Raw genomic sequence first — 10,187 nt, forward strand, 5'->3', positions numbered from 1 at the left:
TGCAGTGGTGCTGGATGACAGTGACTAGGTCACGCCTTCCCAGGGGGCATCGGTGCTGGCTGACAGTGACTAGGTCCCGCCTTCCCACGGGGCATCGATGCTGGCTGACAGTGACTAGGTCCCGCCTTCCCAGGGGGCATCGGTGCTGGCTGACAGTGATGAGGTCCCGCCTTCCCAGGGGACACCGGTGCTGGCTGACAGTAACTTGGTCCCGCCTTCCCAGGGGGAAGTGGTGCTGGCTGACAGTGACTAGGCCTCCCCTTCCCAGGGGGCAGTGATGCTGGCTGACAGTGACTAGGTCCCGCCACCTAGGGAGCACTGGTGCTGGCTGACAGTGACTAGGTCCCGCCTTCCCAGGGGGCACTGGTCCTGGCTGACAGCGACTAGGCCCGCCTTCCCAAGGGGCACCGGTGCTGGCTGACAGTAACTAGGTCCCGCCTTCCCAGGGGGCACTGGTGCTGGCTGACATTGACTAGCTACCGCCTTCCCAGGGGGCAGTGGTGCTGGCTGACAGCTATTAGGTTCCGCCTTCCCAGGGGGCACTGGTGCTGGCTGACAGTGACTAGGTCCCGCCTTACTAGGGGGCAGTGGTGCTGGCTGACAGTGACTAGGTCCCGCCTTCCCAGGGGACACCGGTGCTGGCTGACAGTGACTAGGTCCCGCCTTCCCAGGGGACACCGGTGCTAGCTGACAGTGACTAGGTCCCGCCTTCCCAGGGGGCACCGGTGCTGGCTGACAGTGACTAGGTCCAGCCTTCCCAGGGGGCACCGGTGCTGGCTGACAGTGTCTAGGTCCCACCTTCCCAGCGGGCACCGGTGCTGGCTGACAGTGACTAGGTCCCGCCTTCCCAGGGGGCACTGGTGCTGGCTGACAGTGACTAGGTCCCGCCTTCCCAGGGGGCAGTGGGGCTGGCTGACAGTGACTAGGTCCCGCCTTCCCAGGGGGCAGTGGTGCTGGCTGACAGTGACTAGGTCCCGCCTTCCCAGGGGACACTGGTGCTGGCTGACAGTGACTAGGTCCCACTTTCCCAGGGGGCACCGGTGCTGGCTGACAGTGACTAGGTCCCGCTTTCCCAGGGGGCACTGGTGCTGGCTGACAGTGACTAGGTCCTGCTTTCCCAGGGGGCAGTGGTGCTGGCTGACAGTGACTAGGTCCCGCCTTCCCAGGGGACACTGGTGCTGGCTGACAGTGACTAGGTCCCGCCTTCCCAGGGGTGCAGTGGTGCTGGATGACAGTGACTAGGTCACGCCTTCCCAGGGGGCATCGGTGCTGGCTGACAGTGACTAGGTCCCGCCTTCCCACGGGGCATCGATGCTGGCTGACAGTGACTAGGTCCCGCCTTCCCAGGGGGCATCGGTGCTGGCTGACAGTGATGAGGTCCCGCCTTCCCAGGGGGCAGTGGTGCTGGCTGACAGTGACTAGGCCTCCCCTTCCCAGGGGGCAGTGATGCTGGCTGACAGTGACTAGGTCCCGCCACCTAGGGAGCACTGGTGCTGGCTGACAGTGACTAGGTCCCGCCTTCCCAGGGGGCACTGGTCCTGGCTGACAGCGACTAGGCCCGCCTTCCCAAGGGGCACCGGTGCTGGCTGACAGTAACTAGGTCCTGCCTTCCCAGGGGGCACTGGTGCTGGCTGACATTGACTAGCTACCGCCTTCCCAGGGGGCAGTGGTGCTGGCTGACAGCTATTAGGTTCCGCCTTCCCAGGGGGCACTGGTGCTGGCTGACAGTGACTAGGTCCCGCCTTACTAGGGGGCAGTGGTGCTGGCTGACAGTGACTAGGTCCCGCCTTCCCAGGGGACACCGGTGCTGGCTGACAGTGACTAGGTCCCGCCTTCCCAGGGGACACCGGTGCTAGCTGACAGTGACTAGGTCCCGCCTTCCCAGGGGGCACCGGTGCTGGCTGACAGTGACTAGGTCCAGCCTTCCCAGGGGGCACCGGTGCTGGCTGACAGTGTCTAGTTCCCACCTTCCCAGCGGGCACCGGTGCTGGCTGACAGTGACTAGGTCCCGCCTTCCCAGGGGGCACTGGTGCTGGCTGACAGTGACTAGGTCCCGCCTTCCCAGGGGGCAGTGGGGCTGGCTGACAGTGACTAGGTCCCGCCTTCCCAGGGGGCAGTGGTGCTGGCTGACAGTGACTAGGTCCCGCCTTCCCAGGGGACACTGGTGCTGGCTGACAGTGACTAGGTCCCGCCTTCCCAGGGGGCACCGGTGCTGGCTGACAGTGACTAGGTCCCGCTTTCCCAGGGGGCACTGGTGCTGGCTGACAGTGACTAGGTCCTTCTTTCCCAGGGGGCAGTGGTGCTGGCTGACAGTGACTAGGTCCCGCCTTCCAGGGGGCACCGGTGCTGGCTGACAGTGACTAGGTCCTGCCTTCCCAGGGGGCACTGGTGCTGGCTGAATGTGACTAGGTCCCGCCTTCTCAGGGTCAGTGGTGCTGGCTGACAGTGAATAGGCCTCCCCTTCCCAGGGGGCAGTGATGCTTGCTGACAGTGACTAGGTCCCGCCTCCTAGGGAGCACCGGTGCTTGCTGACAGTGACTAGGTCCCGCCTTCCCAGGGGGCACCGGTGCTGGCTGACAGTGTCTAGGTCCCACCTTCCCAGGGGGCACCAGTGCTGGCTGACAGTGACTAGGTCCCGCCTTCCCAGGGGGCAGTTTTGCTGGCTGACAGCTACTAGGTTCCGCCTTCCCAGGGGGCACTGGTGCTGGCTGACAGTAACTAGTTCCCGCCTTCCCAGGGGGTACTGGTGCTGGCTGACAGTGTCTAGCTACCGCCTTCCCAGGGGGCAGTGGTGCTGGATGACAGCTACTAGGTTCTGCCTTCCCAGGGGGCACTGGTGCTGGCTGACAGTGACTAGGTCCCGCCTTACTAGGGGGCAGTGGTGCTGGCTGACAGTGACTAGGTCCCGCCTTCCCAGGGGACACCGGTGCTGGCTGACAGTGACTAGGTCCCGCCTTCCCAGGGGACACCGGTGCTGGCTGACACTGACTAGGTCCTGCTTTCCCTGGGGGCACCGGTGCTGGCTGATAGTGACTAGGTCCCGCCATCCCAGGGGTCAGTGGTGCTTTCTAACAGTGACTAGGTCCCGCCTTCCCAGGGGGCACCGGTGCTGGCTGACAGTGACTAGGTCCCGCCTTCCCAGGGGGCACCGGTGCTGGCTGACAGTGACTAGTTCCCGCCTTCCCAGGGGACTCTGGTGCTGGCTGACAGTGACTAGTTCCCGCTTTCCCAGGGGGCACTGGTGCTGGCTGACAGTGACTAGGTCCTGCTTTCCCAGGGGGCAGTGGTGCTGGCTGACAGTGACTAGGTCCCGCCTTCCAAGGGGACACCGGTGCTGGCTGACAGTGACTAGGTCCTGCTTTCCCAGGGGGCATCGGTGCTGGCTGACAGTGACTAGGTCCCGCCTTCCCTGGGGGCACCGGTGCTGGCTGACAGTGACTAGGTCCCGCCTTCCCAGGGGGCATCGGTGCTGGCTGACAGCGACTAGGTCCCGCCTTCCCAGGGGGCAGTGATGCTGGCTGACAGTGACTAGGTCCCGCCACCTAGGGAGCACTGGTGCTGGCTGACAGTGACTAGGTCCCGCCTTCCCAGGGGGCACCGGTACTGGCTGACAGCGACTAGGTGCCGCCTTCCCAGGGGGCACCGGTGCTGGCGTACAGTGACTAGGTCCCGCCTTCCCAGGGGGCACCGGTGCTGGCGTACAGTGACTAGGTCCCGCCTTCCCAGGGGGCACCGGTGCTGGCTTACAGTGACTAGGTCCCGCCTTCCCAGGGGGCACCGGTGCTGGCTGACAGTGACTAGCTACCGCCTTCCCAGGTGCAGTGGTGCTGGCTGACAGCTACTAGGTCCCGCCTTCCCAGGGGGCACTGGTGCTGGCTGACAGCGACTAGGCCCGCCTTCCCAAGGGGCACCGGTGCTGGCTGACAGTAACTAGTTCCCGCCTTCCCAGGGGGTACTGGTGCTGGCTGACAGTGACTAGCTACCGCCTTCCCAGGGGGCAGTGGTGCTGGCTGACAGCTACTAGGTTCCGCCTTCCCAGGGGGCACTGGTGCTGGCTGACAGTGACTAGGTCCCGCCTTCCCAGGGGACACCGGGGCTGGCTGACAGTGACTAGGTCCCGCCTTCCCAGGGGACACCGGTGCTGGCTGACAGTGACTAGGTCCCGCCTTTCCAGGGGGCACCGGTGCTGGCTGACAGTGACTAGTTCCCGCCTTCCCAGGGGACTCTGGTCCTGGGTGACAGTGACTAGTTCCCGCTTTCCCAGGGGGCACTGGTGCTGGCTGACAGTGACTAGGTCCTGCTTTCCCAGGGGGCAGTGGTGCTGGCTGACAGTGACTAGGTCCCGCCTTCCAAGGGGACACCGGTGCTGGCTGACAGTGACTAGGTCCTGCTTTCCCAGGGGGCATCGGTGCTGGCTGACAGTGACTAGGTCCCGCCTTCCCTGGGGGCACCGGTGCTGGCTGACAGTGACTAGGTCCCGCCTTCCCAGGGGGCATCGGTGCTGGCTGACAGCGACTAGGTCCCGCCTTCCCAGGGGGCAGTGATGCTGGCTGACAGTGACTAGGTCCCGCCACCTAGGGAGCACTGGTGCTGGCTGACAGTGACTAGGTCCCGCCTTCCCAGGGGGCACCGGTACTGGCTGACAGCGACTAGGTGCCGCCTTCCCAGGGGGCACCGGTGCTGGCTTACAGTGACTAGGTCCCGCCTTCCCAGGGGGCACCGGTGCTGGCTTACAGTGACTAGGTCCCGCCTTCCCAGGGGGCACCGGTGCTGGCTGACAGTGACTAGCTACCGCCTTCCCAGGTGCAGTGGTGCTGGCTGACAGCTACTAGGTCCCGCCTTCCCAGGGGGCACTGGTGCTGGCTGACAGCGACTAGGCCCGCCTTCCCAAGGGGCACCGGTGCTGGCTGACAGTAACTAGTTCCCGCCTTCCCAGGGGGTACTGGTGCTGGCTGACAGTGACTAGCTACCGCCTTCCCAGGGGGCAGTGGTGCTGGCTGACAGCTACTAGGTTCCGCCTTCCCAGGGGGCACTGGTGCTGGCTGACAGTGACTAGGTCCCGCCTTACTAGGGGGCAGTGGTGCTGGCTGACAGTGACTAGGTCCCGCCTTCCCAGGGGACACCGGGGCTGGCTGACAGTGACTAGGTCCCGCCTTCCCAGGGGACACCGGTGCTGGCTGACAGTGACTAGGTCCCGCCTTTCCAGGGGGCACCGGTGCTGGCTGACAGTGACTAGGTCCCGTCTTCCCAGGGGACACCGGTGCTGGCTGATAGTGACTAGGTCCCGCCTTCCAAGGGGACACCGGTGCTGGCTGACAGTGACTAGGTCCTGCTTTACCTGGGGGCACCGGTGCTGGCTGACAGTGACTAGGTCCCGCCTTCCCTGGGGGCACCGGTGCTGGCTGACAGTGACTAGGTCCCGCCTTCCCAGGGGGCATCGGTGCTGGCTGACAACGACTAGGTCCCGCCTTCCCAGGGGGCAGTGATGCTGGCTGACAGTGACTAGGTCCCGCCACCTAGGGAGCACTGGTGCTGGCTGACAGTGACTAGGTCCCGCCTTCCCTGGGGGCACCGGTACTGGCTGACAGCGACTACGTGCCGCCTTCCCAGGGGGCACCGGTGCTGGCTTACAGTGACTAGGTCCAGCCTTCCCAGGGGGCAGCGGTGCTGGCTTACAGTGACTAGGTCCCGCCTTCCCAGGGGGCACCGGTTCTGGCTGACAGTGACTAGCTACCGCCTTCCCAGGTGCAGTGGTGCTGGCTGACAGCTACTAGGTCCCGCCTTCCCAGGGGCACTGGTGCTGGCTGACAGCGACTAGGCCCGCCTTCCCAAGGGGCACCGATGCTGGCTGACAGTAACTAGTTCCCGCCTTCCCAGTGGGTACTGGTGCTGGCTGACAGTGACTAGCTACCGCCTTCCCAGGGGGCAGTGGTGCTGGCTGACAGCTACTAGGTTCCGCCTTCCCAGGGGGCACTGGTGCTGGCTGACAGTGACTAGGTCCCGCCTTACTAGGGGGCAGTGGTGCTGGCTGACAGTGACTAGGTCCCGCCTTCCCAGGGGACACCGGTGCTGGCTAACAGTGACTATGTCCCGCCTTCCCAGGGGACACCGGTGCTGGCTGACAGTGACTAGGTCCCGCCTCCTAGGGGGCACTGGTGCTGGCCTACAGTGACTAGGTCCCGCCTTCCCAGGGGGCACCGGTGCTGGCTGACAGTGACTAGGTCCCGCCTTTCCAGGGGGCACCGGTGCTGGCTGACAGTGACTAGGTCCCGCCTTTCCAGGGGGCACCAGTGCTGGCTGACAGTGACTAGGTCCCGCCTTTCCAGGGGGCACCGGTGCTGGCTGACAGTGACTAGGTCCCGCCTTTCCAGGGGGCACCGGTGCTGGCTGACAGTGACTAGATCCCGCCTTCTCAGGGGGCACCGGTGCTGGCTGACAGTGACTAGGTCCCGCCTTCCCAGGGGGCACTGGTGCTGGCTGACAGTGACTAGGTCCCGCCTTCCCAGGGGTGCAGTGGTGCTGGATGACAGTGACTAGGTCACGCCTTCCCAGGGGGCATCGGTGCTGGCTGACAGTGACTAGGTCCCGCCTTCCCACGGGGCATCGATGCTGGCTGACAGTGACTAGGTCCCGCCTTCCCAGGGGGCATCGGTGCTGGCTGACAGTGATGAGGTCCCGCCTTCCCAGGGGACACCGGTGCTGGCTGACAGTAACTTGGTCCCGCCTTCCCAGGGGGCAGTGGTGCTGGCTGACAGTGACTAGGCCTCCCCTTCCCAGGGGGCAGTGATGCTGGCTGACAGTGACTAGGTCCCGCCACCTAGGGAGCACTGGTGCTGGCTGACAGTGACTAGGTCCCGCCTTCCCAGGGGGCACTGGTCCTGGCTGACAGCGACTAGGCCCGCCTTCCCAAGGGGCACCGGTGCTGGCTGACAGTAACTAGGTCCCGCCTTCCCAGGGGGCACTGGTGCTGGCTGACATTGACTAGCTACCGCCTTCCCAGGGGGCAGTGGTGCTGGCTGACAGCTATTAGGTTCCGCCTTCCCAGGGGGCACTGGTGCTGGCTGACAGTGACTAGGTCCCGCCTTACTAGGGGGCAGTGGTGCTGGCTGACAGTGACTAGGTCCCGCCTTCCCAGGGGACACCGGTGCTGGCTGACAGTGACTAGGTCCCGCCTTCCCAGGGGACACCGGTGCTAGCTGACAGTGACTAGGTCCCGCCTTCCCAGGGGGCACCGGTGCTGGCTGACAGTGACTAGGTCCAGCCTTCCCAGGGGGCACCGGTGCTGGCTGACAGTGACTAGGTCCCGCCTTCCCAGGGGACACCGGTGCTGGCTGACAGTGACTAGGTCCCGCCTTTCCAGGGGGCACCGGTGCTGGCTGACAGTGACTAGGTCCCGTCTTCCCAGGGGACACCGGTGCTGGCTGACAGTGACTAGTTCCCGCCTTCCCAGGGGACTCTGGTGCTGGCTGACAGTGACTAGTTCCCGCTTTCCCAGGGGGCACTGGTGCTGGCTGACAGTGACTAGGTCCTGCTTTCCCAGGGGGCAGTGGTGCTGGCTGACAGTGACTAGGTCCCGCCTTCCAAGGGGACACCGGTGCTGGCTGACAGTGACTAGGTCCTGCTTTCCCAGGGGGCATCGGTGCTGGCTGACAGTGACTAGGTCCCGCCTTCCCTGGGGGCACCGGTGCTGGCTGACAGTGACTAGGTCCCGCCTTCCCAGGGGGCATCGGTGCTGGCTGACAGCGACTAGGTCCCGCCTTCCCAGGGGGCAGTGATGCTGGCTGACAGTGACTAGGTCCCGCCACCTAGGGAGCACTGGTGCTGGCTGACAGTGACTAGGTCCCGCCTTCCCAGGGGGCACCGGTACTGGCTGACAGCGACTAGGTGCCGCCTTCCCAGGGGGCACCGGTGCTGGCTTACAGTGACTAGGTCCCGCCTTCCCAGGGGGCACCGGTGCTGGCTTACAGTGACTAGGTCCCGCCTTCCCAGGGGGCACCGGTGCTGGCTGACAGTGACTAGCTACCGCCTTCCCAGGTGCAGTGGTGCTGGCTGACAGCTACTAGGTCCCGCCTTCCCAGGGGGCACTGGTGCTGGCTGACAGCGACTAGGCCCGCCTTCCCAAGGGGCACCGGTGCTGGCTGACAGTAACTAGTTCCCGCCTTCCCAGGGGGTACTGGTGCTGGCTGACAGTGACTAGCTACCGCCTTCCCAGGGGGCAGTGGTGCTGGCTGACAGCTACTAGGTTCCGCCTTCCCAGGGGGCACTGGTGCTGGCTGACAGTGACTAGGTCCCGCCTTACTAGGGGGCAGTGGTGCTGGCTGACAGTGACTAGGTCCCGCCTTCCCAGGGGACACTGGGGCTGGCTGACAGTGACTAGGTCCCGCCTTCCCAGGGGACACCGGTGCTGGCTGACAGTGACTAGGTCCCGCCTTTCCAGGGGGCACCGGTGCTGGCTGACAGTGACTAGGTCCCGTCTTCCCAGGGGACACCGGTGCTGGCTGATAGTGACTAGGTCCCGCCTTCCAAGGGGACACCGGTGCTGGCTGACAGTGACTAGGTCCTGCTTTACCTGGGGGCACCGGTGCTGGCTGACAGTGACTAGGTCCCGCCTTCCCTGGGGGCACCGGTGCTGGCTGACAGTGACTAGGTCCCGCCTTCCCAGGGGGCATCGGTGCTGGCTGACAGCGACTAGGTCCCGCCTTCCCAGGGGGCAGTGATGCTGGCTGACAGTGACTAGGTCCCGCCACCTAGGGAGCACTGGTGCTGGCTGACAGTGACTAGGTCCCGCCTTCCCTGGGGGCACCGGTACTGGCTGACAGCGACTACGTGCCGCCTTCCCAGGGGGCACCGGTGCTGGCTTACAGTGACTAGGTCCCGCCTTCCCAGGGGGCAGCGGTGCTGGCTTACAGTGACTAGGTCCCGCCTTCCCAGGGGGCACCGGTGCTGGCTGACAGTGACTAGCTACCGCCTTCCCAGGTGCAGTGGTGCTGGCTGACAGCTACTAGGTCCCGCCTTCCCAGGGGCACTGGTGCTGGCTGACAGCGACTAGGCCCGCCTTCCCAAGGGGCACCGGTGCTGGCTGACAGTAACTAGTTCCCGCCTTCCCAGGGGGTACTGGTGCTGGCTGACAGTGACTAGCTACCGCCTTCCCAGGGGGCAGTGGTGCTGGCTGACAGCTACTAGGTTCCGCCTTCCCAGGGGGCACTGGTGCTGGCTGACAGTGACTAGGTCCCGCCTTACTAGGGGGCAGTGGTGCTGGCTGACAGTGACTAGGTCCCGCCTTCCCAGGGGACACCGGTGCTGGCTAACAGTGACTATGTCCCGCCTTCCCAGGGGACACCGGTGCTGGCTGACAGTGACTAGGTCCCGCCTCCTAGGGGGCACTGGTGCTGGCCTACAGTGACTAGGTCCCGCCTTCCCAGGGGGCACCGGTGCTGGCTGACAGTGACTAGGTCCCGCCTTTCCAGGGGGCACCGGTGCTGGCTGACAGTGACTAGGTCCCGCCTTTCCAGGGGGCACCAGTGCTGGCTGACAGTGACTAGGTCCCGCCTTTCCAGGGGGCACCGGTGCTGGCTGACAGTGACTAGGTCCCGCCTTTCCAGGGGGCACCGGTGCTGGCTGACAGTGACTAGATCCCGCCTTCTCAGGGGGCACCGGTGCTGGCTGACAGTGACTAGGTCCCGCCTTCCCAGGGGGCACTGGTGCTGGCTGACAGTGACTAGGTCCCGCCTTCCCAGGGGTGCAGTGGTGCTGGATGACAGTGACTAGGTCACGCCTTCCCAGGGGGCATCGGTGCTGGCTGACAGTGACTAGGTCCCGCCTTCCCACGGGGCATCGATGCTGGCTGACAGTGACTAGGTCCCGCCTTCCCAGGGGGCATCGGTGCTGGCTGACAGTGATGAGGTCCCGCCTTCCCAGGGGACACCGGTGCTGGCTGACAGTAACTTGGTCCCGCCTTCCCAGGGGGCAGTGGTGCTGGCTGACAGTGACTAGGCCTCCCCTTCCCAGGGGGCAGTGATGCTGGCTGACAGTGACTAGGTCCCGCCACCTAGGGAGCACTGGTGCTGGCTGACAGTGACTAGGTCCCGCCTTCCCAGGGGGCACTGGTCCTGGCTGACAGCGACTAGGCCCGCCTTCCCAAGGGGCACCGGTGCTGGCTGACAGTAACTAGGTCCCGCCTTCCCAGG

Source organism: Taudactylus pleione, unplaced genomic scaffold (assembly GCF_031769625.1).
Source record: "Taudactylus pleione unplaced genomic scaffold, aTauple2 ptg001984l, whole genome shotgun sequence".
Classification (NCBI taxonomy): domain Eukaryota; kingdom Metazoa; phylum Chordata; class Amphibia; order Anura; family Myobatrachidae; genus Taudactylus; species Taudactylus pleione.